The 22,789-nt window shown below is 39.0% G+C and overlaps 1 long non-coding RNA gene across 1 annotated transcript in view; it reads left to right on the forward strand.

The window, feature by feature from the left end:
• The window catches only part of LOC135309466 (uncharacterized), a 197,053-nt gene that overhangs the window by 130,674 nt on the left and 43,590 nt on the right, over positions 1 to 22,789 (forward strand). Inside the window, exon 4 of the long non-coding RNA XR_010369730.1 lies at positions 8,763 to 8,832. This is a non-coding gene — a long non-coding RNA (uncharacterized LOC135309466). The remainder of the gene's footprint in view (positions 1 to 8,762; positions 8,833 to 22,789) is intronic.

The following is a 22,789-nucleotide window of genomic DNA, read 5'->3' on the forward strand; positions in this document are numbered from 1 at the left end:
ATCAGTGTGCTCTGGCAGGCTCAGGCAGGCCCCAGGGAAATGACTCAGCTCCAGCAGTCTATATCTGTCACCGAGGGAGATGGAAGAGTCAAACTCTTTGTTATCAGAGATAACAAACTGCAGGGGCTGGTGGCCAGCTGCCAGCACCACAGCCAGCCTGGGAGAAGCTGCATCGGCTCCAGCTACCAGCTGGGCACCTTGGAAAGATAAAAGCACATCCAGGGGGCTAAATCTTGCTTTCTGTTAAACGTTTTGGTGTTGAATGAATGTTCCTTGGTTTTTTTTTAAGGCTGTCTGCTCATTAGTCATCATTATCTCTAGCCCCAGGAGAGGAGAATTGCAGACAGAAAAAGTCAGGACACCTGAGCTAATTGTGGCTGTCTGCAGCAGAGGTGGGGACTCAGAGCCCTGATGATGAGATGGAAAATTGTGTCATTTAGCTTCAGGACAATTAGGTGTGAGGTCCAAGGTCTGTAAGAGATTATCTCAAGGGCAGCAGGCAGGAAGAGGAATGCCCTTGGCCTAAAGATGGTTGGTTGGGCTTTCTGGAGCACAGCTTTGCCCACACAGGGGCAAAACTTGGTGTGGAGATTTAAAGTTGTTCTCCTCATCACCTCCAAAACCTGCAGCACTTCAGGCTGCCTAAACTGTCCACTGCATCTGTCTGTGTGGTTTTTGTGATTCCTCCTCTCTAAGTCAGAGTTTCCTGCCAGAGATGAATTGTGCCATATTGGTACCACTGTGCCCCTGGAGAGCTGCACCTGTGAGCAGAGGAATGCAGAGAAAATCCTGTTACATCTGGATGGGCAAACAAAACTACCTAGCAGAGTGAAGAATTTTATTTTTTTTTTTACATATCTTGTTTTACTGTGCCTGAATATCTTTATATTCTCCTGTGTAAAGCTCCTTTCCTTCTGCAAACAAGATTATTCTGTAAATATCCATTTTACATGCACAGAGACAGTATAGATATCTCCAGTTTTCTACCAGGACCACTTCAAAGAAACCCCAGAAAACCAAAACATCCTTTAAAACAGTGGATTATTTCACATCTGTCAGCAGATAATATTAAAGACAAGAGTCTGTAATTTACTGTTCAGTTTGCACATTTTCACATAGACTGCAGTTTTAAAAAATGCCAGTATATTACCTTTTTTTTTTTTTTTTTTTTGTAAATGATGTCTTAAGAGAGAAATAAACTAAACAGGAAGGCCATTATTGAAATTCACCTTTAGTATTGCTTCTGGATTAAATGTATTTTAATATGTTTCACAATTTTATTATTCACTAGTGATGCTTTTATAAAGAATAATTTTTAGCTTTAGCATTGCAATACCTCTGTCCAAACTTAGATTTAAGCACAAAGAATTTGCGTATCTACTGACTTTAGTGGTTAATTTGTGCAATATTGCAACAAGTTATTTTAAAAAGTGGTACTTTGTGCTGCCTTCTCTTGCATACCCTAGGGCAGGGAGATGTCAGTTCCCATTAGCAGGATCTTGACCTTGGATGCTCCCAAAGGAGAACAGCAGGGCAGCTAATTGCCTGTGCCTTGAACACAGTAACCCTATAACACAACCAAAAGGAGGAACAATTGCAGCAAATCCTTCAGTGTTCTCTGAATTTATTCTCTGCTGCAGCCAAGATACTTTGTATCTGAAGAAATTGTTTTATTGAATGAGAAGCTGGGTTTCTCCCTGGACCAAATTTCAGCTACAATGACTAAAAATTATTCATTTTTCCAGACTCATTCTCAGTTGACTGGCAGAGCAAAAGCTCCAGGATTTTTTAATGGTGTATTTTGAATGTGTGCCTTGTGATGCATTTTTTTCATTTGTTTACTGGACCACATTTTCCCTGAAGAGTTGATGTAATGATGTGCTGGGGTCCAGAACTCATAAGTATTAGGAGAGATTTTGCAAAGAGCTTTGAGTCACACATATACTTAGCAAATAATAGAAGTATACAAATGACAAGTGTAATCGAAACAAATTTAGATCCATTACAGCAACACCAAAGAAAAAGCATCAAAAAATCACAATGCTCAAGATCTTAAAGAGAAAGTAGAAGATTTCTGCATATGAAGGGGCTTTTCAAAGAGGGTTAAAAAGAAAGAGCTTGCAAAGATAATTTCATTTTCCCTGATGGCTAGAACAGAGGGTTTGGCCCAAGGTTAAGGCAATTAATGGGAATTATTTTCAGTATCTTAATGAGGTGTCTCACAAAAGTCAGATTGGAAGTGCTGAGCCTGGCACTGGGTGCTCAGTAGGAATTGGGCTTATCAGAGGAAGAGGCACCAGCAGATGGTGCTCAAGAATACACAGAATTACTTCTGGTTCTGCAGGGCTAACCCAGCCCAGCACACAGATATTTGTGATCAGCTTTCCTGGAAAAATGGGAAAAAAAGGCCAGATCTCAAGAGAAATCCTATCCATCCTGTGCATCTTGCACATCCTAAATAATGCCTGCAACCTTCTGAGTCATGATCTCCCCAAAGGAGGGGTCAGTGCAATTCTTTCTTCTTTTGTCAGGTCTGAGATGAATCAGTAGCAAGTCATGATTGGTGTTGTCAAGAAATGCTGACAAATTTGACAGTGAGGGCACTGCTGATTGCCCTAAACCCATATTTTTTATCAGCAAAATGGTATTGCTTGGCTTACTCAGAGCATTCCTTTCCCAGAGAACCGTCAGTGTCAGTGAGGGGTCTCTAAGTTTTTTAGATGATGTTGCCTGTGTTGAAATGCAACTGCTTTCTCATTTAATTTCAGCTTTGGATTTTATATCACTGATCTCTTTGGAAAACTCTTCTCAGTGCTACGTGTTTCCAGACATTCTCTTTCCAAATATCTAATCTGAAAATTTCTGCCTGTAATACTTGCAAAACTGGTTTTAGAAGGAAATTTATCCCAGCTCTTGCTGCTTCAGCATGTAGGAGATGTCTGAAACACATCCCTAGGCTTGCTATTGAGACTTCTTTTCTCTGTTTCAGCAAGAAGATTTTTCTTTGCCTCTCTCTGTGATTTTGAAAATGGTTAATAAGAAGATCATGTGGTCTATGGATACCTTCTGAATTATAATAGGAAAAAAATAGAGTTGGAAATGGAAATTATCCCTAGAAATAACTATAGAAACTGAGAAAGAAAAGTCCTTTGCAATCTCAGACAGTCCTGTAAGTCCTGTACTATTCCTGTAGTCCTGCTTGAGAGATTTGCATAGCACAGCTTCTATTCTTATTCCATGAAACCAGAACCATGTTTAGGCCATGAAACATTTCTTCATTTCTCTGTAATGTGTTCTAGTCAATGATTAAAATTTCAATATATTAGCTATTAAAACAGGGTAGCAGTTTTCTGGTTCTAGAAAACCTTTCATTTTTTTTTTTGTTCTCTTAGAATAATCAGGAATTTCTTATTTCTTGATAATTTCTAATTCTTCTTTAATGAAATTAATTCTATGGCAATTCTGTCTGAATACCTGTGGGGGGAAAAAAACCCCATATGAACAATGTATAGCTTTTTCATACAGTTTGGCTGTTATATTATATATTTTAAAAATTTTTACTAACTTCCTGAATAATCTGCATTTTTTTATCTTTCACCACACATTTTCAAAATGCTCAATAAAACACATTTTATTGCTAAATGACAAGTAGAAGATACATTTCTTTGAATCAGTTTAATTTCACAGTCTTGTTAAATTTTGAATAGACTCCACTTCTCATCTGTAAAAGATAATTCATATCAAATGTTTGCAGTTGTTTCCCCACTAGGCTACCAGGGAGGAAATTAAATCCATTCCAGCTGAAACCAGGATAATATTGCATAATTAATATTAAACACAGAAGTAAATAAATATATTTATTTTTAAAGGTACATATGGAGCAATGACTGTTCCTGAAGGTTAAGAATGGGAGTGGACAGGGGGAATTCAGTTGTAAAGGCTGATCCTACTTACCTCTCATTAAGTGTATGTTATAATTTTGATTTGCATAGATGTTAACAAATACAAGGTCATTAAATCTCACGTGGACCAGGGTAAGGCCTGGCAGAAACCAACACAAGGCTGAAAGCTGCTGGCCCATCAGCTCAGAACAACTGTTTCCCAATGGTTGTGTTCCCTCTTCCACCAGAGACACATTTGTCTGTCTGAATCTTCTCACTCTTGGAACTCCTGTGTCTGACAGTCACATTATTTTTGTGAGAACCCAAAATCATGAGAGTCAGTGGCATTCTGCAGTTGGGTTTTTTTGTATTTAAGGTCAGTTTAAGATCCTTTAGGCATAGTCCCTGAACTGTTCTATGAACTAGTGCATCTCAGTCTCAATCTTTTCAGTTTGTTTCCCTCTCTCTGTCATTGCTCTGTCATAGCTCTCTGTTTTCCTAATTTACTAATGAGAACAGTTCAGTTCAGTGCCATCATCTTGGCCCAGAGGTCTTACTCTTTCAAACAGCAGAACAGGAAAATTTTTGACGTATCCATAGAACAGAAATATTTTTATTTTGTCCATATTTTCACTACAGCATCCAATATATTCCATAAAGTTCAGAACTCTGTGGAAGGTCATGTTGTACCATTGGCAAGCACTATCCTGAACTTGCCTCTCAAGTTTTAGAGCTTTTGGTTCAGATGGGCATTTAATTAACACTCCTATAGCCTTTCCAAAAAACATTTGCTTTTTGCTTTCCCCTGTCATTTAAAGTAGTAAATACAGGAGAACTTTATCAGATTTTGGGTTTTGGGGGTTTTTTCCCCCTCTGGTACAAGTTCAGTTATATCTATATCTATATTCAGTTATATCTATATCTATATTCAGTTATATCTATATATCTATAATTATTTTTTAACTTGGATCACCATATAAACTATTCAAGCTAGTCTCACAAAAACCGGAAGCAAAGAAAAAAAGTAATGAAAATAGAAAATAAGAAGGATAAACTGAAAAAAATTTCTTTATTTCAAGGAAAACCTGAAATTTTGGATGAAAGTTTTATCTGATTTCTTTTAATCATAACATCATAGTCTGCTATGAACAGGAGCTTTATTCTCATTGTTTAACATGCAAATTTGAGTCAGACTAAAAATAACAGATCAGAACCAGGCGGGCCAGTGGGTGAGCTTGAGAGAACAGGTGAACTCCAGAGAATCTTTCCATGGGAAGAAAGATTAATCACCCGTCCTTGCTCTGAAAGCAACAGCAGTGCCCAAGCACTGAGCCAAAGGCTGTGATTGCTCATTACCATCCCAAAACAACTCTTACTTGCCATGGGCTACCAATACAGATAAAGGGAAATTGGGGTGTAGAGCTTCTTCTCAAAACTGAAACCATCTGCATTTTGATGTCACTGCAATAAAATATGCTGAGCTTGAACCACTGAGTCTGGCCCAGGGCAGGTGGATGTTGGCAGGAGCCTTTCAGCTCCTGATGCTGGAATTTACACTGGATGCTTGCAGCTACTTTGTTGGTACTGACGGTAGCAAAGGCAACCCCATGAGAGCAACAAGGGACAAATTCTTCTTTTTCCTCTTTCCCATAGTAGGAAAATTGCCTAATTCTAGCTGTCAAAACCAAAGTTAGCTGAAATCAATAGTGGTCTGTCTGGGCGGGAGCCAGTGAGCAGCACAACAGGGACAAATAGCAGCTGTGGAATGTACCTTGCTCCAGGTCCTTCTGGAATGAGAGCCACTAAAAATAGAAACAGCACCGTGATAAAAGCTAGCCCAGTGAGCATACCCCAGTTTTATCATGGTAAAATTGCTTTCCTACCAGTGGGGGAATTTGATTCCTTGTCTGTGCCAGGGGGATAAAAACAAGCAAACTCCTTCATAATTCTTGGACTCTCTTTAGTTTTGTACTTGATCCAAGGAACAGTTAAAGTTTTGTGTTTCTTCTAAAAAAATCTGACGCAAAAGAAAAATTTCAATATCCGGCCAAATATGTGAGAAGGGGTTAAATGACAAGATAGCCATCCTCTTTTTCCCCCTTTTTCCAGTATCAGCTGACACCTGAAAGACATCACTAAGCTTCAACACCTTGAAGTAAACCTAAGTTGCACAAGGGAAGTCAGGCATTATTTGACTTTATTAAGTTGGTTCCTCCAAGTTTGGCTGTAATAAACAAAGCTGATTAAGCAAACAAAAAGAAACCCTTTGATACTGCAAAATATGCAGCAGAGATTTATCAAATATGTCTTTGACAATAGAGCCACTTTACAAACACTGTTGTTGATTCTTATGCAGATGAGCCAGTTAAAAAAAATGTGTTTCAGCAATTTATGGTTCTCAGAGTTAATAAAGTTATTTTATTAATGGAAAAAATTTTCCCTGCTGGACTTCAGAACCTATTGATTTTATTTGAGTAGCTTAGTGGCAGACTGCTAAAGGTATGAGTTCAGGAGAGCTGATGCAGCAAAAAAGAAAGATAGTATCTCTTACAAAAATTTAATTATCTTGACACTAAAACTGCATCTTATTTTAAAAATTAATCTCCATTAAAAAAATAGGCAATGTCTAAAAATAAAATGCCTGTCAAGTGGTATTGGAAAATCTGAAATGAAACTGCAGGCAAGAATGATTGATTACATCTAAGGCAAGGAGCCATGATATGATAATAAAACTGGTTAGACAGAAAAATATTTGACTGAGCTAGAAAACTAAGCTGGGTCCCCAGAAATGAATGTTCTCATAAAAATACAAATAGAAGTGTGAAGCTCACATAAAGCCTGAAGATGTTATGTTCCCTATCTTCTGCTGGGTGGTAAAATCAAAGATCAGAAAAAATGTTGGGAAAGCAGCCTGCATCATTAGCACAATGCTCTTTAATATTGTTTTTCCAACAGGAAAAGGGAGGAGAGCCTTCAGCCAACAGATTAATCTCTCAGCCACTAGAAAAGGCTTTCAGGTTTCTCAGGCAGGATTTTTGATTGAGTTATCCTGGAGTGTATTCTCTGCTCTTTATGCCGCTTGGTATTGATGTGTATGGAAGGGAGTTTTCTGGTGCTTACAGTATTTTTCTTTCTAAAGTGTGTTGTAACATAGAGAGAGTCTGTGGGTGTGTGTCCACGCCTTACACAGACATGGGTGTGTAATATTGCATTGATTAATATATCATATAAACACACAGACTCACTGCTGTGTCCATAGAAACACACTTTGTATAAAAAAACCCCATGTATTACAGTAAAATGTGCAGAGTGTGTTTGATGCCCTCCTTTCCCCTGGGGAGCTGCAGGGTTTAAAGCTGTAGTGATGGTTGCTGCTTCTGCAGGAGCAGCAGAGCTGTGTGCTGGAGGGATGAGATCCCTGCCATGAAATCCCTGTGCTGCCTCTCTGTAGGAATCCTGATTTCTCCCCAGGCACAGGCGTGTGCCACTTACACACAGCGTGTGCAGAAGAGCAGCCTTGTCTTGGAGATTTTAGAATTATGTTCTAAAAGTTGTGCTGTAGCAGAGAAAGAGACTGGGAGACTTCAGATGGAAAAGTGAGAATTGTGCCCAAAATCATGTCACTGTCTTAAAATAACAGTCTTTTATTAAAACATTATGGCAACCCTCTATTTTCTTCTGGAGCTGTTAAAATACAAAATCTACTCTCTTTGCTGTTACTGTTGCATTCCAACCAAGCAAAGTCAGAGCCTGGTAAATCTGTCTGGGAGGTTTTTAATCCTTTAGCTTCTTTCCAGTCCACGTATGACTTTGAAAAGCTTCAAAAAATATCAAAGGATAAAGTGAAAACTGAATCTGATGAGTTTTACAAATCAGTAAAGAAAGAATGATAAAAAAAATCCCAACTAAATTAAACCATCACAAATAGACCCGTGTAACTCCAAGGACAGCAGTGCTTATCTACACAGAGCAGTAGCAAAAGTAAAGAAAGAACTGGGAATCCTATTGATAGAAGAAAAACAAAGTATTTATCCTGTGGCCGAGGAGGAGATGCTGAAGCTGGATGGTGTCTGAACAGTGATATTGAAAATATTTCCCTTATCAGCTTTAGGGTCACTGACATGCTAACATTGTCTGGCAGTGATGAAAACACATTCTTTGTGTGTACTGAGTGTGAACCCCCTTCCATTCCCAAATAATTTCCCTCAGGTTCTTCCTGGTCCATCCAGTGCTTGGGCTGGAGCAACTCCAACAGGGAAAGGCAAAGAAGATCATCTTCACCTGACATTTGTGCTTAGGCAAACTTTTAGACCAAGAGAAGTAAAATGTTAGAGATAACCAGGACAGAACTCTAATAATGAAAGAGGAAAGCAAAGCTCTCCCAGTATTGCCAGGTGCACATGTATGGAGTGCAGTAAAAAGCAGAATAGGAAATAAGTCTTACACATAACAGACATAGACTTAGTGGAAGTCTGTAGATCACATCTTGCTGTTGAAGTTCTCTATCATGCACAGTTGTAATATGAAAGCAGAATTTTCTGGGCTGTAATATGGCAATTAAAATTGATTTATGGACAGAGAGCCTTTGGCGTGATATCCCACTGAAATTTCAGAGCCAAAGGTCTTGCCACCAAGAAACTGCCAAGTGCTTCTGGGATCTTAATACAGAGAAATGTAAATCAGTCACCAAAAATGTGGCTGCAAATTTTGCTGTTCAGTCTGAATATTTCACATGGGCCCCTACTCTCCCCACAAAATAAAGCCCTGTAGATGTCACTAACACAGCTTATTATTTTCACTTTGTTATATAATTTTTAGGGGAAAGGATATTTATTAGAGCATCTGTGATTAAAATTTGCTATAATTTCTCCTGTCTAACAGGCTGAAAGAACCTTGCTCTTCACTGTGGAGGTCATTCAGGAAGTTCTGTGTGTCCTTAGTGTGCAATCAGGTAAGCATCATCACTCACAGAAACACACATCCATTCATCAATTTTATAGCTCTGAGAATTTCTACAGACTGGCTCAAATTAATACATCCTGTTTGAAATGAGAGACATTACAGCTAAAATACTAAAATTGCTTTTTAAAACCACTTTAAAAAAATCATTCCTCTAAAGCTGTACTGCAGAACTGAATAGTCAAGTCTGCTCTTGTTTGATTTTTACTCTAGATGAATTCTTAATAGCTAAAGTTTCCACTGAGACTTGTAGGCACTCAGCATGTTTTAAAATTGGGTAAGAGTATTTACACACAATTTTTGAATTTAAGAACTGTGGTGCAGGAATCCCAAGGATTCAGCCTGCTGAAGGACACTGATTCCTGGTGGTTGTGTGCTGTGCCACCTAAGGAATCCTCACCACACTCCCCCAAGTGACTGGGGAATGGATTCTCCTTCATTCTCCTAAGCTATGCGTAATGAAGCACCTGGATGAGAGCTGAACATGTTATAGATGTTACACATCTAGAAATGCCTTTTACCTGTTATTTTGTATTACAAATTATCAAAAATGATGTTAATTGTACATTCTACAGCTAGCCGTCATTGTGACTCTTTCTTTTATCCAAAGCTGTCATGGGTTACAGAAACACATCCAACAGATTCTATTGGAAGTTCCATTTCTTGGTTTTCATGTAAAATATGAGTGCATGGTTGGTTTATCTGAATTTGGGATTACTCAAATATCCTTTTAAGCTGTTCCAATCAGGAGGAATTGAATTAATATTCCTGGGGATCTGTTTAAAGCCATCCTGCAGCAACAGAGGGAAGAAGGAATGGGGGAAAGTAACCTTTAAGTTTGTGTTTGTTTATCTGAATGTTATATTTTGTACAAGGTGAAATAGCCTACAGTCTTGTAATTTAAGAGATGGGAAAAGCATTTTATGTGCCTGAATACTTCTGTTGTATTGCCACGTTATTTAGAGAAAAAAAAATGCATTTACATTATGTGTTTTCTCCAACTAGTGTCTTAGCATCTGTTTGGTGAAGGTTTGGGTACCATTTTTTATGATTTGTGTTAGCTTGTTTCCCTGCATATCACACAAGGTTACCGTGCCTGTATTCACAGTGTGTATTTCATTGTAATTCCCTGACAAACTTATGAGGTTAAAAGAAAAGTGTATATTCTTAATCACTGCATCTTTCACCTTTTTCCTTCTTGGTTTAGTTTTTTGTTCTCCTTTCCCCTGTATGGAAGGGTGCATTGATGTCTAGAAGGCAAGGAACAGGCAAAATAAAAGATATTTTATTCTTTTAAATATTTTTAATTGTTCTGTGATAGAAATGATTTCCTGCTTAAAAAATAACATCTGAAGAAGGAGATATTTTTAAAAATCTGACTCAATATTTCTATTCTAATATATCCGAACACTAAGCACTTTTCTAGCAAGAGTTTTGAGGAAATGTTCTTCACAGTGTGAAGGATAGGAGGAAAGAGAAATGTCAGTAATATTGGTGTTTGCCTCGAGTAATTCTGTTGACAATAGGGGGTAATTAACAAAATTAACCATGGGTTTTATGCATTTTTAAGTAAACACAGAATATTAGTTACACAGGAAATAGCTCCCTCATCGGTGGGTGTGTAGCAGGGGTTACACCAGGGATCTGTTTGGCTGAGTGCTCTCATTCTTTGCTTGGCAGCAAGAGGGGCTAAAGAGAAATCAGAAACAGAGACTGCATGGAAAACATGCTTGCTTTCCTCCCAGCATGCTGCTCTGGCTTGTAGAACAGTGTGTAAGCTCAGGAAGGGAAAGAAATTGGGTTAGGAAACTGTCCCATCCTTGACACTTCCAGTTAATAGATTCAGGATCTCCAGTTATCAGACTCAGGATCTGCTTCTACTTCTCTGTTTTGGGTTTTTCCTTTGTTTTGGCTTCCAGCTCTCCTGAAGTCTTGTAAATGTAAGCACCTCAATGTGGGCTGATGTGTCTGATTTTAAGATCTCTACTGCATGTAGGTCCTCTTTTAAGTAATAGCTCACACAGTTTGGGTCTCTGATGGGAGTAATACTTCTCTATTTTTCTCTTTTTCTACTTTTCTGGTGGTTTTTATTAGAACCAGATTCTTCTCTGATAAATAATTTAATTTACCCAAGTTAGTTTTATTATCTTGTATTATTTCATCAAGCTTTGGGCAAAACAGAAGTTATAACCCCTTCCACCTCCTCTTATACCATTGCCATGGTGTAGGAGGAAAATATTTCAACATAACATTGAAGGCAGAATATCATGAAATAAAACACATTTTGAAGTCTTAGTACTAAACATTTCTCACAGATGTTAACTGGCCATTTGTTATTGGAATTGTTTTAAAAAAACATTGGAAGTATAGTATGAGATGTTGGCCAGATGCTGCTGAGTGAATATTTAATTTTTTCCCCTCCTCTCTCTGGTGACAATCAGATGGTCACAGAGGCAGTCTCACCTTTCAGCCATCATCATCCCAATCTCTCTCTGCAGGTGCCACCCATCCTGCCCCAGTGCCTGCACTGAATTTGCTGTGTATACTGATAAATCATTTATATCACATAATTGCTGTCCATTTGAGGCATACATGTTATGCTTCATACATAAGTATGAAATTCGAGTTTCTCATTATCTCTGTCAGGGCTTTATTTTGGGACAGGTTTGTGCAGTCATATTTTCTTGAAAAATCCCTTTGTCCAGGATTTCTCTCCTGGGAAGCTGAGAAGCCTCAGAGAAAAAGGAAAACAATTATCTCATTTGCTTCTCCTGTGTTTTTCTGCTTTGGAATGTGGTTGGAGATTGTTTATCCAACAGGTGATTGTTTCATTGGTTTCCTATCAATTGTTTTGACTTATGGGCCAACTGGGGCCAAGCTGTGCTGAGGCTCTGAAAAGAGTCACCAGTTTTTCATTAGTATCTTTTCAGCCTTCTGTCTGTATCCTTTCTGTATTCTTTAGTATAGTTTAGTTTAGTATTCTTTAATATAATATAGATCATAAAATAATAAATTAGCCTTCTAAGAACAAGGAGTCAGATTCATCATTTCCTTCCTTTGTCTGGGAACCCCACAAATGCAATGCAGGTTCTCCTTCATTTTCCAAGGATTGCATGTGGCAATGGGGCACCATGAGAAAGAACATTCCTGTCTCCCTGGAGGCTGTGTCTGGATGACTGCATCCAGCCATTCTTTTACTCTCAGGGCTCACTGAGAGCCTAATAGCACTAATTGATCTTCCTGAGAATGTGGTGTAGAAGCCTTCTCTGTTCAGTGTGATATGATGAATCCGTGTGATTGAGTTGGTGCATTCAGTATAAGCCAGAAGGGTAAAACCAAGATTATATGTGCAATGGCGGCTTTGAACAGCAATGCACTGTTGCTTTGGTGACAGTCTATTTAGAGTTCTGGACCAGTTGCTGAATTTTGTAAATGCAGTGTACTAATATGATTTTGGTAGACCAGGAAAGCAGCAAAGTAGCAATAGAATTTCATACAAAGGTAGTGTGTCATATTTGGGGTTGGTTTTTTTTGTACAAGGCTGGTAAAAATCAGGAAGGTTTAAACATTACAGAGCACTGTAGTTCTAATAATTTGCCTTCATTTGCTATAAATCCTGGAACCAAGTGACTTAGATCCAGATTTGTTTTTTCTATCAAGACACATTGTCAGGATTTCAGAGGAAGAGAAATGAAAACTCTAAACTGCTGCTGATACTTTTCAGAGATTCAACCTCTTTGGTGCCTGATGCAGAAGCAGGATGGTTCCAGCATCTCTTTCTGTGAAATGACAGCTCCCTGCTGGTGTCTTTCTGCTCTGCATCACTGCCCTACTCAGCCCAAGTGGGTGGGGAGATGTAGACACCTTCTTCACAATATTCTGATTTTCCTGTAATGGAAGGCAGCATGTAGAGAATTAAATTTTGGGATTTAAATTCAGCATTTAAATGCTGATTTAATGATACTGGTTGATAGTCTTGTCACTGTTTTCCCCACAAAGGAAGTTTACTTGTTTGAAGGCTGCCATGCGTGAAGAGTGAGCCGTGCTTTTCCATCTACACCTCAGTGAGAAGGACAGGAGCCTGGCACAGACTCACAGCTGTCTCCACAATCAGCAGCTCAGCTTGCAGCATCACTGATGTGAGAACGGGGCAATTCAGCAGGTGAAATTCAGCTTCCTGGGAATGTCAGGAGCTGCTGCACAGAGCATGAACAAACAGCTGGCTGGGAAAAGACACAGAGATATCTGCTGCACCTGAACAGCCCGGGCTGTTCCAGTAAGAGAGCAGCTATTTTCCCCTGATTATTCTTATCACCTGCCTTTTCAGAGAGTTCCTGGCAGAAGCAGCACGGGGGCATGGCAAGTCTGCAAGGTCAGATCCTCTGCTTCCCTTTCAGACAAGTGAGCCTCACAAAAGTCACGGGTTCAGAGATTCAGAGATCTGAGATTTTATACACATATCTATGTGTACACACACACACTTCAGAGTGAGTGGGGAACTGCAGCTGGAGCTGATAAAACATCAAGCGAAGTAAGAAATCAGGCAGGAACGGTATTGTGGCAACAGATGAAGTCCTGGAGCTCACCACAGGAACCTCCCTGGTGGGTGGCTCTGCTGTCAGACAGTATTGCCTCCTCCATGTGTGCTGGGAGAAAAAGCCTGAAAACTTTGAAATAAAGAAGAGTCCATCAGTTTGAGCTGAGTTTTGAGCAAACCTGTATCAACTTCAGCTGTCATCCACAGCCCTGTGAAAATGTGCTGTACAGTGGAGGCTGATGTGTGCAAGGGGTGAAGGGCCAGGCTCTCTCTTGCTGTAGTTTTGTCTTTTTTTTTTTTTTTTTTTTTTTTTTAATGTGGGAATCTGAATTTTAAAGTGCTCTGCAGAAGGCTGCTTTTATTTGTTTTACTCTGAAGGAAAGCAGAAATGCTTAGATGTTGTTTGAATAAGTAATTTCAAGGTTCAGAATCAGGAGGCAACTCAACATGAGGTCCTTATGTGACATGCCTCCCTGCAAAAGAAATAAATATATACACACAAATAAACCAAATTTGTTATCTTTGGGGTTATTAGGAGAAGTACAGTGTATGGATTTAAGTCATTATTTTTACTTGATTATCCAGCATTACTCAGACAGATGAAGCAGTATTATATATATTTTTAGTATCAATACATTTTATAAACTGCTGAACCACTTACATTGGTACAGAAAGAACCTCAGAAGAGAATTCAGGAATGAAAAAAATATGCTGCTGTGAAAGACTTAAAGAATTCAAATCTGCTTAGCATCTCAGGAAGAGAAGATGATTTGATTTCAGAGCAAGTATTTTCCTGTGGAGAAGACAGTGGATAGAAAAAGAACCTTTAATCTCACTGAGACAAGGCAAGAGCCGTGCCTGGAAGCTGATCTAGAGGGATTGGAATGGCAAGTTGTACAAATAGCTGTAAGTGTGATGATGATTAGCCTTTGGTATATAAAGAAACAGCAGGGAAAACAGTAGATTGTCTATCTCTTGATACCTGATATGAAGACTGGTCCTTTAGGAAAAAGATGGTTATGCTTTATTGAGCTTAATAGAGGAGTAACTGGATGTAATAGCCTGTGGTATACTGGAGATTGAGTGTGATGATCTAATGGTTCTCCTGGCCTTAAATTTTATGAATCCCTTGAAAATCCATGCAGACAGAATCACAAAATAGAAGGGTTTACTGTAGCTCCTGAATGCCTCAACTGCTAAAATGTGCTCAGCTCTGCTCCCTGCACAGATGGAGTGGCAAACACCAGCTCAGACTGGCTGGATAGCAGGAATATTCACATCCCAAAATTCTGGTCACTCTTCTCTGTGAAACCCATCAGGACTGACAGAAAACACGTCTCAGGAGTGTGGGTCTGCCAGGCCTATTTGTTAATGAAAAGGTTCATATGACATTGCTTTCCAAAAGTAGCCTGGTAACTAACTGTGTGAGGTTACTCTTTGCCACTCTGATGGCCTTTTCTGCCCCACACTTCTGCATTTGTATATATTTTGGGTCATCACATTACGTTTGTAGGCCTGGAATTGAGCATGGAGCTGATGCCAAGTCTGTGATCAGTCCATTTCAAATCCTTCCACACCAGAGACTTCTGTAGTGTGACCCAGAAGGGGTCAATGGCTGTTATCTGTTGGTGTAAAACAAAATGTGCTTTACTTCTTATAATGTCTTTGTTAATTCAGGAGGTGTAAAGGATTCCATACATCGTATATGAGTGTCTACAAAAAACCCACCTAACTGGTTCTGCCTCTAAAAATTCAGAACTTTATTTATAATAATTTTAGGGAGGGAAACAGCAAGACTCTGACAACGGGGGAATATTTCAGCCCTCAGAGTGATCTCAGAGATGAGCTAGATGTTAGAAGATTTTATTCAGCCAAAAATTTAGGTATTCTACTCACCAAATAAAAGGGGTAGGAGGTAGTCCCTCTCATCCTTCATAGTTCATAGTTTCTTAAACTTTCCAACGCCTCTAGCATTTTAAGGGAATTCTGCTGAATTCCTTAAGCTCCAGTGCCAGCTCTTGAACTCCACATTGATTTTCCTTAAGTGTCCTCAAATAAAACATATAAAGTAGGCCTGTGTCTGAAATTCATGTTCCTGCCAGACACCGTTCCTATGATATATTGCAACAATACATCAGAGGAAAGCAGCCCTGGTGATCTATTGCAGTAATACTGCACATTCTTGGGGAAGGAACGAACAGCAGCTCTAAACTGAGAACTTGAGCAGCTTTTTGAAGTTGTCTTCTGGCAAAGGTACTAACACCTGTCGTGTTTGTCAAAAGATCAAATACTGAATGTAACTTTTTGCGTGCTACTGGTGCACTGATTGGTGATGAATGTGATCCTGTCTTCTAACTGCAGGAACAAATTACAAATATTCAAGATTTTTTACAGAGTTCTGTAATTAAGGGCTAAATACACACTGATATTGCAAATATGTTCTGCATTTAGAAAGAGAGAATCTTTAAACTTTTTAAACTCATTTTCTCTGATGTCATTTGAATCAGAAAAGAGCAAATAAGTCTTACCCATCAAGAGTGTAATGAAAACTGGGTCATTAACATCCGGAATTTAGGGTGCAATGAGGAACACCTTCTGTGCCTTATTCTATTTTTCTAGAGGAAAGGAACCTACTATTCACAGTTACTCTTATGGACTCAACAGTACCAGAAATATTTCTCCTTAGTGATTTTACATGGATGTTTTTGCCTGAGAAAAGGAGTATGTCTTCAACTGAAATCACCTTTTCTTAATAATTTTATCTCTTTGGTATCTTTTTTCCTGACCTGAAGAATATTGACCTCACCTTAGAGTCCTGCCAGTCTCCCTTGAGTGCTCTCAGCAGCTGAGTTTCAGGAGGTGGTTCCTGCAGTGATCCCTTCTGTTGCCATGGCTCCTTCAGTTTGCACTCTCAGATGCTTGTAACTAACCAATGGTATATTGAAATTTAACCAAATTCACACAGCCTTGACCTTGTGTCTTAATTTTGCTCCTGCCTTATCAGTACATCAAATTTTGCTGCTGTACTCTGAACTGTCTCACACAGCAAAGAAGTATTTCTCATCACACCCCACCACACTGCAATCCATGCTGATGGCTGTTCTGCCTGACCATTTGGGTCAGTATGGAGTCAGTTGTGTCTTCATACCAGAAGGACAAAACCTCACTTTTAGCCTCTGCCTCCACTCCTTAAATAATTGACTACAAAACCACATTTCCTTGTGAGACATCTTTGTCATGGACAGATTTTCTACAATTTGCTTTCCATCTGGAGCTCAGTTCTGCTTCTTTCAGGCCAATGATTTGGCTATTGGTGCTCCACATCCCAGGTACTTGCTCTGGCATGCAGTGTTGTAAAAGGGATCTCTTCTTAATTTTGGCAAGAAGTTGTATGATGGAGCCAAGAAATAATTTCTGGTTACAAGTTCCATTGAAACTCGTATGCTCTCATGTGGTTCTGAACTGCTCATCAGGCCTTTTTCAGAGAAAATGTGCTGCCAGTGATGTTTAAAATACATTTTAGCATCAGTGCTTTGGATTATTTGACCTGCCAGTGCAGCCATATTGCACTGAAAATGTGTGAAGTTAGGAATGAGACCAAGAGAGAACTCTAGGCCTGGTCACTTCTGTGTCTCCATAGTCAACTTTTCTGGGTCTTGATGACAGCTTTGTTTCTTACCCATCAGTTTTCTTCATAACCTCCACCTCTCTTTCAAAGTATACAGGAGAAAAATAAAAAAGAGGAAAGCATAGTTTTAAAAATAAAATAACTTAGGAGGTAATAGTCTTTTTTGTTTTCTTCATTTCATTTTTCCAGGACAGCAACCTTGCCTGGCTCTCTTCCAACCTCCCTATCCATGTTAGAATGAAATGTTGCACAGTCTCTTAAGGTTCAGACCAATTATTTCTTTTGAGAGAAGGATATGTACTTCTTTATGTAGCATGTGTAATACAGTATGCAAATTGAATGTACAAGGCAGCTGAAAAATAACTGAATAAAACTGCCACAAGAATACAGATATCTGAAGGTGTGGAAATGACCTAAGATGCTCACTTACTGTTATAGGTAGAAATTTTAAAACTCATGGCAGTTATTTTCTGAGACAGCCAATCCTCCCAGATTGAAATTCACTTCAAGATTTTAATAAGCCTATGGAATTGAGGCCAGGCAGGTGCCATATTCTAAAATACAGCAACCCCACAGTCAGGAAATGTCACTTTGTCACCTCATGAGGGCAAACTGGCTGCCATCAATCTTGGCTGGCATCTGATGGAGGAAGATTTGACTTATTCCTATTGTTTCCCACCCATTAGATTCCCTGATGAGTAGATGATGTTCTGATGTTCCCTGATGAACCACAGCAGGTCCAACAAGGAAAAAATGACCCATGTGTAGTCTGCACTGCCTTGGCCTCTGCTGGCTGAACTTGAAATAAGCTGAGATGCATTTGCTCGCGGGAGTTTTCTGTTTTAATTTGCAGTGTGCCTGCTCTTGGAAACAAGAAAGTTTTAAATCCCATGTTTGTTTTTGCATTACTTAAAACATCAGGTCTGCTGTCGGCAGCAGGGACCATTGGAGCCAGGCCAGCTCTCAGAACATTTAACTGCCCGTGAGCAGGAGGGAAGTGCAGCAAGAAATCTTGCAGTGAACCCTTTAATCTGTATTCCCCATCCCTTTTTCTGGCTGAATTCCTGGATGTGGCCCTGAGACTACCCTTCTGGGTCCAGTGAGTGTGGATCAGTTTGGCTTACCTACACTTGGCTTCCTCTAAGCTGCTTCCTCACATGATTCTTGGTTAAAAGAGAGATAATTTTTTGTGTAATTCATTCTTTAGTTGCTCCTCTCTCTGCTGATGGTCTTACTTTGTAAGGGTAAAAAGGACAGAGGTAAGCAAACACACAGAAACTGTACCTATGTAAAATATTTGATATTTCTTGCCTACAGCCTGCTCTGAAGAGGTTGTGTGCTTGTTGTGACCTTGCTGGAGCCACAGGTTGAGTGGGGAGTGCTGGGCACAGACCTCTGGGACAATCAGTATGTGAGCTCCTGCTCTGTGAGAGATGCCCTGGGTCAGAGGCTGACATGCCATGGCTGAAAGTGCACAGCACTAAAGTTCAGCACCTGAACTTCTTTTGGAAAAGCTTCAAAAGACATGAGGATCGTGTGGCTGCACCCTGAACACTGACTGCTCTCTACTGTCCTTAAAAATACAGGTGAAATGGGATTTATATTTCCCTGTCATATCTTGGAGCTCATACTCATTTTCTTTTTGTACAGTAGTTTCCACTGATTAGTGATTTTGCATTTTCATTCATACCTATATTGTTTAACTAATATGCATATATGTATCTATATTGTTTGGAAGTACTTCAAAGTTAATCTATTTGGAAGAATATTTCAGAGCAGAAAGATTTTAGGTTAGAATCTAGAGGCACAATCTTTGTTAATTTTTGCTTCAGGCTCTAGATAAAAATGGAACCTTACTATAATAGCAGTTATGGGTGGTTATTACTCTTGATTAAAATTAAATTAAGCTGCAGTTGGCAACTAAAAAGATTAAATCATCATAAAAACTGTCAGCCTCTCATTTTAAACATCTGTTAGTTAAGCGTGACAGCAGCACTGATGTGGAGTATTTGCCAGATACCTCATCAACAGCCACCTTTGTACCATCAGATAATTGAGTCAATATGGTCTGAAGTGAATCATATTTCAAATATGACTGCATCTCACACACTACATAGAACTTAGAAGTCTTCCTTCAGGTCAGATGTAAACAAATCCAGTATTTTAGGACTATTTAATTCTTTGAATACAGCGTTCTCTGGTGAAAAATTGAAAACGTTTTCATCATATCACTATCCAATGTATGATGGCTGGGATCTAAAGGACTTATCTGTCTGCTTCTTTCTTTTTCTGGCTCAGGTTTCAATGTCTGTAAATCTCTACAATCCTGCTGATATCAGTACACCAGACTGATTTGGCAGGCTGATTTATTTTCAAGACTATTTAGAAATTTACACATTACTGTGTGCCTCAGACTAACACTATCTGAACTACTGCCTGTGCCTCCTTTTTTACCAGAGGAGAGTTTTGTCCCAGTGCCAGGCATAAAAGGGCTGTGTTAGCACATCCAGGTACCTGCCTGGAGGAATCTCTAGGTAAAGAGACCTCCTCGATGTCCTGTGCTGTAAGAAAATGCAATTCTGAAACTGCCAGTGCACTTGGGGGAACCCAGTGCTGTAAGAAGAAAAATTTGAGTTCTAAGCTGTCGTAGTATTTAGGTGTTGATTTTGATCTCTTGAAGCTTCTCGTGAAGAAGGTCACACATTTTCGCAGAGTGCAAAATTTAGAGATTTTTTGATGTACAAAAGTGAGAAAAAAACATGTCCCGGTTTTAAGTGGCAATTTAATAGTAATTTAAACTGAGATTTTTTCCTCAGTCCTACTGCAAAATCTGTTATGAAAATGTGTAATGAAGACTAGAAATCTTTTATTTTTAGGGCACAAATGCAAAAATGCTGTTTCAGTTTAAATTTGGAACGTTTAAACTCAGGCATGTCAAGGGATAGAGGTGGGAGGGATCTCTGCAGCCCGGGGCTCACCTCCCTGGGGCTGTGTTTCTCCCACTGAATTGCTTCTACTGCTGCTCCCTACACCAGGGCTTCTTAAAATGAGTTCTTTATTTGGAAATATCATTACTGGGCTTATAACTTGTGCTAAACTGACAACTGAGCTGAGGCTTCTGGCTAATAAATATATTAATATCAGGAGAACATCAGAATTCTAGTGCATTTAGCTGGGAAACAATTGGCACTGTAGTTTTAAGGAAGGAAAGAAACTTAATTAGCTTTTCGACAAAATAGTTTTTAAAACTCAGTACAGCGCCAGCTTCTTTGCTTATTACCAAAATGCACTGAAAGCACAAAGGAAAATAATTAAAGGCACTGAGCAGTCATTAAAAGTTCCTGCACTTCAGCACTGAGCTCCATTGTCAGTGCTCAGTGAGAACTGGCTGCTCTCCTCAGTCAGCAAGGTGGAGGTCGAGTGGAAATTGCAGTGTTGGATGATTTCTGAGAGTAATTTCCTTTTCTACTGCTCTCAAAGTTTCACATTCAGGCTGCTATGCTTCATTTAAGAGATCAAATCTATAACACAATATTTGATATCAAAATTTTGGAAAAAGAAATCCAGGGCAGCTGAGGGAATAATTTTATTTAATCATGTGGTTTATTAAAATTTCTTAGGAAAATCCTGGCTCATCTGTTGCAAGTGTCTATTAGTGGAAATCTAGTTATCAATACTTATGTGGGAATCTGACACAGGGATGTTTACTCACAGTGAAGAAATCTGCCAGCAAACAAATATCCTTATTTTAGTGCTTGACAGTCAAGTTAATGCCTTTTATTAATTCAGAAATGTTCAAATGGAATGTGTAATGTGATTATTTATTGATGTACAAGAGTGTCCATTCAAAATTCATAGAGCATTATTGTAATTGTTATCATCTTCTATTTGCTGACTGTTTTCAGTATGTCTGACATTTAAAGACTTACAAATCTCTTCATTAAATGGTTTGACCTCCCACCTCCCAGGGGAGAAAAAGCCTCTGCTATTCCAGCACTGAGGTGACTCAGATACCCAGCTCAGCTTGAAAATGTCATCCCTGTCTATGGTTTGCACTTTTTCAATCACAGAAATTCCCCAGGATGCTGGATTTTTTTGGATTTTCTTCCATAATCTTGGGAAAAAAAGTAGTTATAACTGACTTTTCTCTGCTACTTCTTGATCTAGAGAATTGCAGGACCAAAAAGTGGGAGGGTGTGGGTGAGATGCCTTTTGCTGTGAAACTAAACCCTCAGATGATGAGTACTGAGCCCTCCATCCTCTGTCTGACATGAGGTGATCATTCTGTCTGATGTTGACCTTCCCCTGCAACATTCAGGGCTGCTCTCATGCTTCACTTTCTTCTCTTGCCTGGGATTCTTGGTCTAGGATTCACCCACATTGTTGTCTTACACTTTCTATATTGAAAAAAAACCAAACCAAACCCTCCCAATGGATTTGGAGTCCAGTGGACTTGCAGTGGCCTCTTTTCGCCTTTTCCCTGCTGACATCTCCTTCTGGATGGTTTGTGTCTCATCCCTCTTGGCTGCCTGCAGATTGAGATGTGTGATTTGTGCAGGAGGGAAGGTTCACCCCTCCTGGTTTCACACACAAATACCTGAAACCGAAACTTCATCTCAAGAACTCAGAATTGGGTTCCACCTCAAACTCTCACCTCTCAATTTTCAACCCAGGCAGACATTGCTTTATATTATTTATGTTTTATAGCACCTTTCGAAAGAGAAAATTAAAATCATTACTCTTTTCCCTTTAAATGAAAATGTAGGTTGAAGCACTGCCTTCTGCATTAACCCAAAGTGCACATGACTCCATCTGTATTCATCAGATGGGGTGGTTTTTTTCCATTTCAGTTCAAAGGTTAATATTTGTCCCAATCTCTCATCCAACTGGCTCTGTTAGGTCACCTGATCCAGATCTTTGTACATAGGGGGAAAAATAAATCCCCAAAAAGAGCACAGGGAGTGCTTCCATGTCTACAAAAAAATCTCTCCAGTGGAAAAGAATCTTTGTCCTAGAAAAGGATGATGTGGAACAGTCTGTATGTTTAATCCTTTCTCCCAGTTCTTCCTGCCATGTATGTTGTATGAATTTTGTCACTGCTTCCCAAGGAAAGAGAATTTCTTGCTCAGTATATTTTGACACAATCCAGGTCTTTCCTATCTGTCCTCATGGCAATACTAAATTCTCTACTTAAAAAAACTTATGGGCTCCAGCAGAGTAAGGCAAATGTGTCTATTAAATTGTTCTTTGCAATATGAGAGCTAAAGAAATGCAGCTAGTTCCAATATGAAATTATGATTACTGCTGGAGTGAAGTGCACTTTCAAAGCAGAGAGAAAATGGTCAGAAGAGATACAATCTCTTAAACTGTTTAAAATTAACATATTGTACTAAACCAAAATTAGGAATAATTGTAGCACTTAATATAACCTGTCAAGAGATGTTTTAATGAGCTCCCTTCAAATACTGCTGCCAAAGAATGATTTTTTTTCCTGTTCTATTTCAAATGTAATTTCAAGCCTTGAAAAATTATTCTTTGAATACTAGTAATATGAATTGTGATGTTTGCAAGGACAATAGTCATCCTATTTTGGCCTAATATGGTTACTCCACATTTTTTTCTTCATGGGAACAGATTCTAAACAAAAAAAAAAGTGTAAAAATGCTTTGCAGAACAGAAAAAGTGTTTTCAGCTTTCTTTTGCAGTAAAAACCTCTAAATAATTAATCATACTTGAGGTGGCAAACCCAATAGATTTTGAAATACTAATTGCTTAATAGATTCT

The sequence above is a fragment of the Passer domesticus genome, chromosome 10 (genome assembly GCF_036417665.1).
Source record: "Passer domesticus isolate bPasDom1 chromosome 10, bPasDom1.hap1, whole genome shotgun sequence".
In the NCBI taxonomy this organism is placed as follows: domain Eukaryota; kingdom Metazoa; phylum Chordata; class Aves; order Passeriformes; family Passeridae; genus Passer; species Passer domesticus.